The following is an 11,929-nucleotide window of genomic DNA, read 5'->3' as shown; positions in this document are numbered from 1 at the left end:
CCCATTTTCAGCATTTCAGCCAATTCCCTCTGAACAATCTGCCGTTTATGCTCAGGAAGCCTGTAGGGCCGTGAACGCACCGTCACGCCAGGCTGCGTTTCAAAATGATGCTCAATGAGAGACGTTCGGCCGGGCAGGGGGGAGAACACATCAGCAAAACGCTGTTGTAACGCGACAACGTCCGCTCTCTGGGTCTGTGTGAGATGGTCATCACAAGGGAGGGAGGCGGGGATGATGGAATTTGGTACCTCCGGCCCCAACTCATCTCTCTCCTTAACCAGGCTTACCAGAGAAGCGGTTTCAGCCTCTCTCCACTCTTTAAGGAGATTGAGGTGATAAATCTGCGTGGCCCCTCCCCTGTCCGACTGAGCGACCTCATAGTCAACGTCCCCAACTCGCCGTGTGACCACAAAGGGTCCTTGCCACTTGGCAAGCAACTTTGAGCTAGAAGAAGGGAGTAATACAAGCACTTTGTCTCCCGGTGAAAATTGCCTCAGTCTAGCCCCTCTGTCATACAGGCGTTGCTGACGCTGCTGAGCCTGGAGCAAATTCTCCCGTGACAACCTCCCCAAAGTGTGGAGTTTCGCTCTCAGGTCCAACACGTACTGAATCTCATTCTTGGCGGGGCTCGGACCTTCCTCCCAGCTTTCTTTAATCAGGTCGAGCACTCCACGCGGCTTCCTGCCGAACAGCAGTTCAAAGGGAGAAAATCCCGTGGAGGCCTGGGGCACCTCCCGCACTGCAAATAACAGAGGGTCTAGCCAGCGATCCCAATTGCATTCATCCTCGGTAATGAACTTACGAATCATGGACTTTAAAGTCTTATTCAACCGCTCCACCAGCCCATCCGTCTGAGGGTGGTAGACGCTGGTCCGAATAGATTTAATGCCCAGTAATTCGTACAGTTCCCGCAGCGTGCGAGACATGAACGACGTGCCCTGGTCAGTCAGTATCTCTTTCGGGATTCCGACTCGGGAGATGATCTGAAACAGTGCCTGCGCCACACTCTTTGCAGAGATGTTGCGCAGCGGGACTGCTTCCGGGTACCGCGTTGCATAATCCACCAGGACTAATACAAAGTGGTAACCGCGTGCACTCCGATGAAACGGCCCGATGAGGTCCATGCCAATGCGCTCAAACGGGACCTCTATGAGTGGGAGCGGGCGCAAAGGCGCTTTTGGTATGGCCGGCTGATTAACAAGTTGGCAGTCCGGGCAGGACGCGCACCAGCGGCGCACATCCGCTCGGATGCCCGGCCAATAAAATCGGGCCGTTATTCGCTCCAGAGTTTTTTCGTATCCCATATGCCCTGCCATGGGGTTATAATGAGCCGCTTGGAAAGTCATTTCCCGGCGGCCCTGCGGCACCAACAACTGGGTGTGTGTCTCCTCCGTGCGAGTGTCACGACTCACTCGATATAACCTATCTTTTAATAAAATGAAGCGCGGGTAGGTCCGCACGGCTTCAGGGCGCACCACGTGACCATCAATCTCAATCACCTGGTCAAAGGCTGAGCGTAGGGTGTCATCACGAGACTGCTCCAGTGGGAAATCACCCATGGGGGAAATTTCCGGAGCCGGCAGGGCCTCCCATGAAGGACCCGCCGTCTCCCCCTCCCCGGAGTCAGTGTCGGACGACCCCGCATCACCGCTGAGCGCCGCGCAGACACTACACGCTACTAACGGTCGTGATCGCATCCCCGCATATTGCCCTAACAGATGATGAAACCCCGGCCAATTCGTGCCCAGAATTAGGGGATGCGACAGGCGCGGGCTAACCACAGCCGTTACTCTATGCGTTTTGCCCTTGTACTTTAATAACAGCGGCACTATGGGATACCTGTGAACATCCCCGTGAACACACTTCACCTCCACCCATTCTGCCTCCAGCAATGCCCCGGGGCAAACCAAGCTTTGGTGCACGAGGGTCTGCGTACAGCCCGTGGCCACCAAAGCATGGCGTATACCCCCTCGAGTCCTTACCGGAATGCTGTATGTCCCTCCTGGACCGGGAGAGGGTGCTGGGCCACCGGCGACGCAGAACACCTGCCCCACTTCCATCAGAGGACAGTCCCTCCTCAGGTGTCCCGGTTGCCCGCACTTCCAGCACTCCTGCCCCGGCGTCTGTGCTGCTCTCCATGGCTCAGGGGCGGCACTGCTCATTTCTGATCCCTGGGAAGGCACAAACGAAGCAAAAGGATTTGTGGGGCTCAGTGCCGGCGCCCGCTCTGCCTGCCCTGGCGCAGGTACCCGGCGCCTCGGAGCCGGCACTGGGGCTTGTTTGCTCGGTCTCCGGCCGCCGTCCCCGGGCTCCCCCGCTCTAGCGGCAAGGTGGTCCTCCGCCAACATTACCGCGACCTCCAGACTCACGGGACGGTGGCACCGGACCCATCTCGCCGTCTCCGCAGGCAGCCCCTCCACGAACTGCTCCAGCACCACCTTGTCCACCAGCAGCGTCTCTCCCTCTGATGATCCCGGCTGCAGCCAGCGCACCGCCGCGTCGCGCAGCTTCCAGGCCCAAGCAAACGGCCGATCCTCCGCGGCCAGCCGACAGGCCCGGAACCGCCGGCGATGATCCTCAGGGGTGAGTACCATCCTGTCCACCACCGCCCGGCTCACGTCCTGGAAGCTGCTCCTCGAGGTCGGCGGCAGACTCAGGGCCGCCGCCTGAGCCTCCCCCGACAGCAGAGGAAGTAAACGCGGAGCCCACTCCACCTGCGGCCACTGGCAGGCCTCCATCGTGGCACGAAAAGTCTCCAGGAAAACCTGGGGGTCGTCCCCGTCACCCATCCGGGGCATCGCCACCGACAGCGGCAGGGGCTTTGGCAGAGCAGCGGCTCCAATCAGCCGCTCCAGAACCTGGGTCTGCCGGTCCGCCTGCTCCTGCAGCTTAGCCAGGTGAGCACGCTGGGCTGCCGCCTGGTCTTGGCTCATCTTCGCCATCTCCGCCAGCATTTGCGCCAGGAACTGCAAAGGCTGGGCGGGCGGCGCAGCCTGTGGGTCAGACATCCCCACGCCTTCCTGGGTTTCGGCACCACTTGTGAAATGCACTTCACACACGTACACACACGCACAGTTGTTTGTCCCCAGATGTCACGTTTATTTACAGTTTACATATGTTATGACCGACCACAGTCTGACAGCTCCGGTCTCAGCTGATTTCCAGCCTCCCCTCCGCTCCTCTCCGTCTCACTATAAAATGGAAGGAAAACCATCATCAATCCAAACGCCATCAGCTGTTCTCACCTGCGTCTCCAGCACCGCCCCGTCGAGCTCACTGCACCACTCCTCCCCTGCAGCCGCGCCCGGGACCACACCTCCGCCACACCCACAAAACTCAATGAACTGAAGTGACACTGTAAATAAAATTGTGCCAAATTTTCTCCACAACAATGTGAGACACTGATAAAGTCATACAGAAAACAGTTACTCTTAGTTACAGTTATTCCTGCTAAAGGTCGTTTTAAACTTAAACAATTACAAGGCATACTTTGTCAAAGAATTGAATCAAGCCTATAAATGGCAATATGCTGCTCCCCTTAACAGTCGAGTATAAATAAAATAAAATGTAAATTGGTGAGTTGAACGTTTACCCTTCTTAGAGTTGTTATCTGGAGAAAACTGGCTACAGAGTTCCAAAACTTTTTGTATTGCAGGCGGTAAATATGTTTATTTCTGCTGTAAAATTCAGCTCTTTATTTTGGGCTGACCCATTTTCAGACTTAACCCCAAGTTGCCATTCCAGGTACTGCAGGTGTTTTCTGATCTTATTTTTCAGTCCTGCAAAATTACTGCTGAAGTAAGATTGATAACACTGATGGGTACTGTTTTAAATGTATTTTTGCACGGGTGAGGACTGCAGCAGTTTAGATCCACAGCTTCCCCCTCAGCTTGAAATATACACAAGTTTACACCACATTTTCCTCTCCACAACATCATATCATAGACTGCCATGTCACACTGAATGAATAGCAGTACTGAAAATCCTCTATGAGGAATTAAATAAACAGTCTTGCTATTTGAACAACAAATCACCAAGATGGCGCGGCCACGTCCAGACGCCTTCCGACTATCCACTTTTCTTGTTTTTTACTTATTTTTTGCTCTGGTTTACATCCCAAAATCCTCTAGTCTTATAGTATACGACAGCGGATCACTTGTAAACATCGGTGACAAGGTTGCACATCTAATCTTGGACACTTTTAAACCCGACCCTTCCTGGCCGCCAGAGATTCTACGCGGCGCGGAGAACAACAAAGGACGGGCCGCTCATCCAAGGCGCAGAACAAAGAAGCGCCGGGGGAACCGCGCTGGCATTAGGAACAGACTGAGACAGCAGGCGCATCGCGCACCACTGCCCAGTATCCTACTGGCCAACGTACAATCCATGGAGAACAAGCTCGATGACCTAAGAGCAAGGGTCACCTTCCAACGTGACATGAGGGACTGCAACATTCTGTGCTTCACGGAGACATGGCTGACCCCCACCGTGCCGGACCGTGCCGTAACTCCGTCGGATTCATTCTTTGTGCCCCGCGCGGACAGAACGGCAGAGTCGAACAAAACCAAAGGTGGAGGAGTGTGTTTCATGGTAAACGGAAAGTGGTGTGATGCCAGGAGCATTTCTACTCTCTCCAGCGGCTGCTCGCCACATCTGGAGTTCCTGAGCATTAAGTGCCGCCCTTTCTATCTGCCCCGTGAGTTCACCTCGGTCATCGCCACGGTGGTCTACATCCCACCCCAAGCGGACACAGGTATGGCTTTGTCCGAATTACATGATGTGCTGAGCTCGCTTCAAAACAAGGACCCGGGCGCAGCCCTCATTGTAGCAGGAGACTTTAATAAAGCGAACCTCAGACAAGTCATGCCAAACTTTTACCAGCATGTCTCGTGTCCAACGAGAGGGGATCGAATTTTGGATCACTGCTACACGCCATACAAGCAGGGCTACAAAGCTGTCTCACACCCGGCTTTTGGAAAGTCTGACCACAACGCCATCTTCCTCATTCCCCAGTATAAACAAAACATACGGAGGGAAGAGGTAACCAAGGTAACTGCAGTAAACGCCAGGACCGCCTCCTACAACGCGGGTCTCGCCACTGGCGATATGAGCGCCTACAAAGCGGCCTCATACGGCGTGCGGCGCGCGGTGAGAGATGCCAAACGCCGGTACCGGGAGCGTGTGGAGTCCCGCTTCCACCAGGGCGACACACGGAGTATGTGGCACGGACTACGCACCATTACGGACTACAAAGCCAGGGACACTGCGCCGATCAACGCCGACTCTGCATTCACCAACGAGCTGAATCAGTTCTACGCCCATTTCGAGGTTAGCCAGGCGGCTAATGCTATCTACCGCCTGAATACCGAGGACAGTGACGTCATCAGCGAGAGACTGGTGACCAGCATCGCGGAGCATGACGTCCGAGCGGCATTGAGGAGAGTGAACACAAGGAAAGCGGCGGGGCCAGACGGCATCACCGGCCGTCTGCTGCGCTGCTGTGCTGACCAGCTAGCAGGTGTGTTCACTTACATCTTCAACGAGTCCCTGGCGAAGTCTGTGGTCCCCACATGCTTCAAAAGATCCACCATTATCCCTGTGCCCAAGAACAGCAAACCCTCATCCCTGAACGATTACCGGCTAGTTGCACTGACCTCGGTAGTAATGAAGGTGTTTGAGAGGCTGCTGAAGAACATCATCTCCTCCTCCATCCCAGACACCACAGATCCACTGCAGTTCGCCTACCGATCCAACAGATCCACAGAGGATGCCATCGCCCACGTCCTGCACACCACCCTCAGCCACGTGGACAAGAAACAGGGTAACTATGTGCGAATGCTGTTTGTTGATTACAGTTCAGCGTTTAACACAATAGTGCCCTGCAGACTGTTCACAAAGCTCAGGGATCTGGGACTTAACAGCTGTCTATGTGCATGGGTGTTGGACTTCCTCACTGGCAGAACTCAGGTGGTGAGGGTGGGTAGATGCGTCTCTAACAGCATCACCATCAACACAGGAGCACCTCAGGGATGTGTCCTCTCGCCACTGCTCTACTCCCTCTACACTTCAGACTGTGTGGCCACCCATGGCTCCAACACCATTGTGAAGTTTGCTGACGACACAGTGGTGTTGGGTGCCATCTCCAACAACGATGAGGCGGCCTACATGGATGAAGTGAAGAATCTGGCATCATGGTGCCAGGACAACCACCTCCAGCTGAACGTCGGCAAGACCAAGGAGCTGGTGGTGGACTTCAGAAGGGGTCAGCACAGAGACTACAAGCCCATTATCATCAATGGAGCTCCAGTGGAGAAGGTGCAGTCCTTCAAGTATCTTGGTGTCCACATCTCCTCAGACCTGACATGGGCTGCCCACATTCAGGTCCAGACCAAAAAGGCTAGGCAGCGCCTGTATCACCTACGACAACTGAGGAAGTTCAGGGTCTCTCCAAAGATCCTCAGGATTTTCTATACAGGCGCTGTGGAGAGCATCCTCACACAGAACATGACATCGTGGTTTGGGAACAGCTGTGTGAAGGACCAAAAAGCTCTCCAGAGAGTGATCCGTACAGCAGAACGCTGCTGCAGGATTGCTCTCCCCCCGCTTCAGGACACCTACACCAGGAGATGCCGGACTAGAGCAGCGCAGATACTGAAGGACCCGTCCCATCCTGGCAACAAACTGTTCCAACTTCTGCAATCTGGTAGAAGGTTCCGCATCATCCGGGCAAGGACAGAGAGACTCAAGAGGAGCTTCTATCCCCAAGCCATCCGGGCCCTAAACACACACACACCCGCCCTCTCACATCATCTATAATTGACTGAGACAGGACTCTCTTCCAGACACTCTAAACCAAGGCACAATGTACATTCCAAATTCCTTTAATTTTAAATATGTTTATATTGTCTATTCTGTAAAATAGTCAGATGTCTATTCATATTAATGTACAGAATTCACCTGCTTGCTGCTACTACTGCACATTCACCCAATGTATATACTATGTATATATATATATATATATATATATATATATATATATATATATATATATATATATATATATATATATATATATATATATATAATGTTCTTCCTCTACCCCCCCCCCATTTTTGCACATGTCGAGGAGCGTGTCAGGCTACATTTCACTGTGTGTTATACTTGTATAACTATGCATGTGACAAATAAAGAACCTTGAACCTTGAACCTTGAATCAATACCCTGTGCAGTCAGCAGAAAATTAGGTCTGCCTTATTTTGTTCCAAATCCTGAACGACCCAGATGCTGAAAAATCCTTAGCTTTGCTCAGTCGGTATTTACCCCACCAGCCACTTTGGCAGAGCAGCAGTCATTGTCAGAAGCTCAGTTTCTACATTTTAGACCCAGATAATTCACTGTTTTCCAGCACACTGCTCAAGCCTCTTTTAGGCACACTTTGATTTGTTGCCCTGAAGCCTTCAGAGCAACACAAAGCAAAACAGACAGCTCAAGCTCATCTCTCTCAGGTTGAGTTAAGTAAGTGAAGAATCTGAGTCATTCTGCTTGTAGGCCTGGTTGGTTCTATAATCTATTGGCTACAATAAAAATTCAAATAATAACATCTGGCCATGAGTTCTGCTGCAAATCACCACAATTATGAAACCAGAGGGCAAGTACCCATACTGAATATCATCAGGAGGTATCTTTCTGATTGCATTATTTTATATAAGTTAATACATCAGTCTCTTCTAGCTTTGCTAATATGTTTTCAATCTTGCAGTGTCATTACTCCGACTTACGCTTTTAGCTGTAAAGGTGTTTGTAGTTAGACTGGCTATTGGCAGCACCAGAAATAAATTCTCTGGATGAAAATGCCTTGTTGAGGTAAGAGGAGAATGGTTAGACAGCTGACAGGAAGGCATCAGTAACTCAAATAAACACTTGTTACAACTAAGGTATGCAGGAAAGCGTTTCTGGATGCACAATGCATCAAACCTCGAAGCAGATGAATTGCAGCAGAAGATCTCCCCAAATACCACTCCTGTCAGCAAAGAACAGGAAAATTAATTGTACTCATAGTTTCAGGCTCTCCAAAATCAGATAATAGAAGATTGGAAAAACGTAGCTCTGATGATTCTGCTGCAACATTTAGATTGTCGGAACAGAAGTGCATGTGTCCATCCTCCCAGGTATCATTGACTGGTTGTGATGGTTTAATTGGGTTATTTTCTTGCACTTTAGTACCAACTGAGCATCATTTAAACAGCAATATTTTTGCTAACCATACCCTTATAACCACAGTCTACCCATCTACTCACAGCTGTTTCCAACAGGATAACCCATCGTGTGCAGCTGACAAATTTGCACCAAATGTGTGATGTTATCATGTCAATATAGACCAACGGTGTTTCCAGCACATTGCACAATCTGTGCCACGAGTAATAAGAAATAAGAGAGAAACTAGAGAAGTTACTCTTTATGTTCATCATGAAGAAGCAAGGACTCAACCTTGTCTATCCTCATTCCAGTGATTGCAGTCATGTCAAAGCCGATGATTAAGCACTTCATAAAAATTCTTCAGACTTTCATTCTTTCATATTTGAACCTTGAAACAACAAAAGGCTTTTGAATCAACGCGCTCAACACAATATTAAAGTGTGCACGACTGAAATATCTGTAATGAGCGTTCATTTCACGATTACTGTAGATTGAAAGGGGATTTTAAAAAAATATGTATATAGTTTTTACCCACAAAGACCGTGTGGCTCAGCCCATACAGTATTTCGACTCATATAGCACTCCTCTTAATAGGAGAGATGATTCCAGCAGCTGCTGTAAATGGAATAACTAACATAAAACTGCAGATACTACGTTCAGTATTTCCACCCTCTTGGAGTTAAGTACGCTCAAAACCTACAGGTGACATAGATGAACTAGCTTTTAATCAGGTGAGTTTTTAATATTTGAACCTGTCCATTAAACACTACTGATGATGCGTTTATTTCAATACTTCAGTCTTCCCACAGATGCATTACTCTCCAGTGTGTCACCCAAACAACATATTTTCTCTTTGGCCTTTTCAGATGAAATGAGTCTTTTTCCCTTTTTTTTGAAAGAGGTAAAGCACAATCTCGCTCTGCAGAGATGGTGTTTTAATACTTCAAACCAAGGTTGTCAGTCTCTGCTTAATTGCACTGATTCATCTTTTGTTTGGTACTTTAATTCGGTGCAATCTTGTGGGTGTTACGCTTCACTACAGAAAAACAACCAGATTCAGGATGGCTGAGAAGGCTTACGAAAAATACGTTTTATTAATATGGAGCACACACCAAAAGACAGATTTTCAATGTCGGGGGCTTAACCTGGTTAAATCACTATGCCATACACATGACCTGCTCTGGAGCGATCCAGCCATCCATTTTCTTCCGCTTATTAAATTCAGGGTCACAGGTGGGCTCGACTCTATCCCAGCTATCATGGGTAGAGATGCAGGGGAAGACCTGAGACAGGTTGCCAGTTTATTGCAGGGATGACACAGAGAGACAGACAACCACTTGCGCTCATGGACAATTTAGAATTGCCAGTTAACCTAACCCACAGTGTTCGCATTATGAGAGGAACATGGAGTACATGCAAAATCCAAACCCCACACAGAAGGACCCAAGCCAGTAGATTTTGATCCAGGACCTTCTTGCTGTAAAGCAATAACACAACACTGCCAAATCTTCTCAAGAGCCATTTAAGATTAAAGTCAAACATATTTTCACAGATGGTCCAGACTGATATAAATTTTCATCTTAGGAACCATAAAGGCCAAACCTTTTCAGCTATTTTAGAAATCAAACCAAACAGAGCCATGTCATTACAACTGTAATTGTTCTCTTTTTATTTGTATTAAATTCACACAGAATCTATAACTTAGCCTATACAAGTGATACTGGTGTTTGTGGATTGCACTGCTACTTCACTCCCAAAACATTCGCTGTCAGACGGGTTTTTTTATTTGAGTCGATCCTTTTGTCTTGCTCTTCCCCTCTTCGAGAAGATATAGCCTGAAAGTATAGGAGGAAACATTGGGTGCATAAATCCTGCATTCCATAGCCAACATACTCCACTGCAGATGTGGAAACTATTTCTATTAAGACTTCTTTGCAATCCACCGAAAGGGCACACATACACACGTGCCCCCATCCACAGACAGCCACACAGATACTCACATTATCATGTGATGATAACATTTACATCACTAGCATCTAAGTGGACCCTAGCAGACTCATGTATGCAGAAAATCTAGCACACCTATTATGCAAGCTGGTGAAGGCAACACAGAAGACATCATTTTGTCTGCAGGGAGGACTGCACTGAAGCTCACTCTTCAGCTAAGGCACCAGTCACAAAGATGTAGAGACTGGTTGCTGACCACCGGTATCCACTGGTAGCTAGGAAAAAAATCCTTAACCAATTCCAAGTTGTTGCTGGAGGTTGCTAGCAGATGCTATGAAATCTGCTGCTAAAGCCCTCTTTACACAGGCCTGGCGACTAGACAATGACCTCTGTTAAGCACCGGTTGGAAGAGGAAAAACGTATACTCCCCTACTGGTTGCAGAAGGTTGTTTATTGTTCCTAGGTGACACTGGTCAAAGGTACTGCACCAAAAACATCCGTGCAACTGGCCATTAGCAGCCTGCCATCATCACCTGTGGTTTGTACGAAAGATGTTATCCAGAGTTGCATTGCACTTTTTAATGTTTCAGCCCATCTAAGCAGTAGGTGAGTGAGTGTTTGTAGAGTCGTATCTTCCATCTAAACTACAAGGGACCACATCGCTCTCTTTGCAGCCAGCAAGCACCAGGAACTACTCGCCAATTCATCAAGAAAAATACATGGAGGTTGCCAGGGGGCTGCTGACCAGACTTTTGGCCCTTCATAAGTGCTCTCCACCAAGTTTCATACTTTTGTTGGGCTTCTTATTTTAACTATTGAGATTTTTTTGACTATTCACTAAGATTTTTTTGTGCTCCTTAGTAGCTCCAGTCCTGTCATTTGATTGGATTTAGCAAATTTTAGAAAATAAAAAGTGAATTTGAAAGTAGAGTTAATTTAATTTCACCTCTCAACAGTAATGAGTCTGTGCACCTTACTATCAATTTGTAGAGTAATTAAGCATTGCTTTTCTGTCGTGCAATTCCCCAGGTGGTGTTTTTAGTCTCCTTCCTATTCTTTTAATATTGCACAGTACAATTACATGTTCAAGTTAATATGAAAGTCTCTGTGCTGTGTGAAGCATTTCTGTGAGTAGAAACCAGCTGAGCTATAATTTGACTGCCATAATTTCTATTTTCTGCAGCAGGACTTGAGCCCCTTAGAAGAAATAAGAGTCTGCATGTTGATTGCATGTTGCCCATTCTTTAATTAAAAAAAATACCAACCCTACTCTCAAAGTCTCTGCTTCTATTATGTTATAAGAGCTCCTTTTAAGCTGAAAGGATGTTCAGTCCTCTTCTTCACTTCACCAGCAGCTCTTTTGAAGAGCTCATTTCCTCTACTCTGTCCTCCTCTCTCTCATGTCCCACTCATTAAAGGAATCAATCAGCAACTGCCAAGTAAACTTCATCTCACTTTTGGTGTATTGTTTTAATCATAAATCTTGTATTTGTTATTTTAGGAAGCACTGCTAGCCACCACACAAGCTGTCTGATTTCTAACTTAACTATTGAAATATGGACAAAAATATTAACGTAGTATTAGGCTAAGTAAGGGCAAAGGCTGAGACTTAACACTGTTTACCTTCAGGTGTTTGGCTATGCATAAACATATGCTCAGTGATAACAGTGAATTAAACCACACACTGTTATTTCCTTTCTTTGCACCTGCAAAGTGTCTCCAAAGTCCACAGAAGCAAGAGGTTCATCCACTAACAGCTGTTCTGACTTTTGTATTCAGTATTGCA

This window comes from Perissodus microlepis, chromosome 9 (assembly GCF_051167445.1).
Source record: "Perissodus microlepis isolate ML-2025 ecotype Zambia chromosome 9, ASM5116744v1, whole genome shotgun sequence".
NCBI classification, from domain to species: Eukaryota; Metazoa; Chordata; class Actinopteri; order Cichliformes; family Cichlidae; genus Perissodus; species Perissodus microlepis.
The sequence above is the reverse complement of the archived record's forward strand: the minus strand, read 5'-3'. Positions refer to the sequence as shown.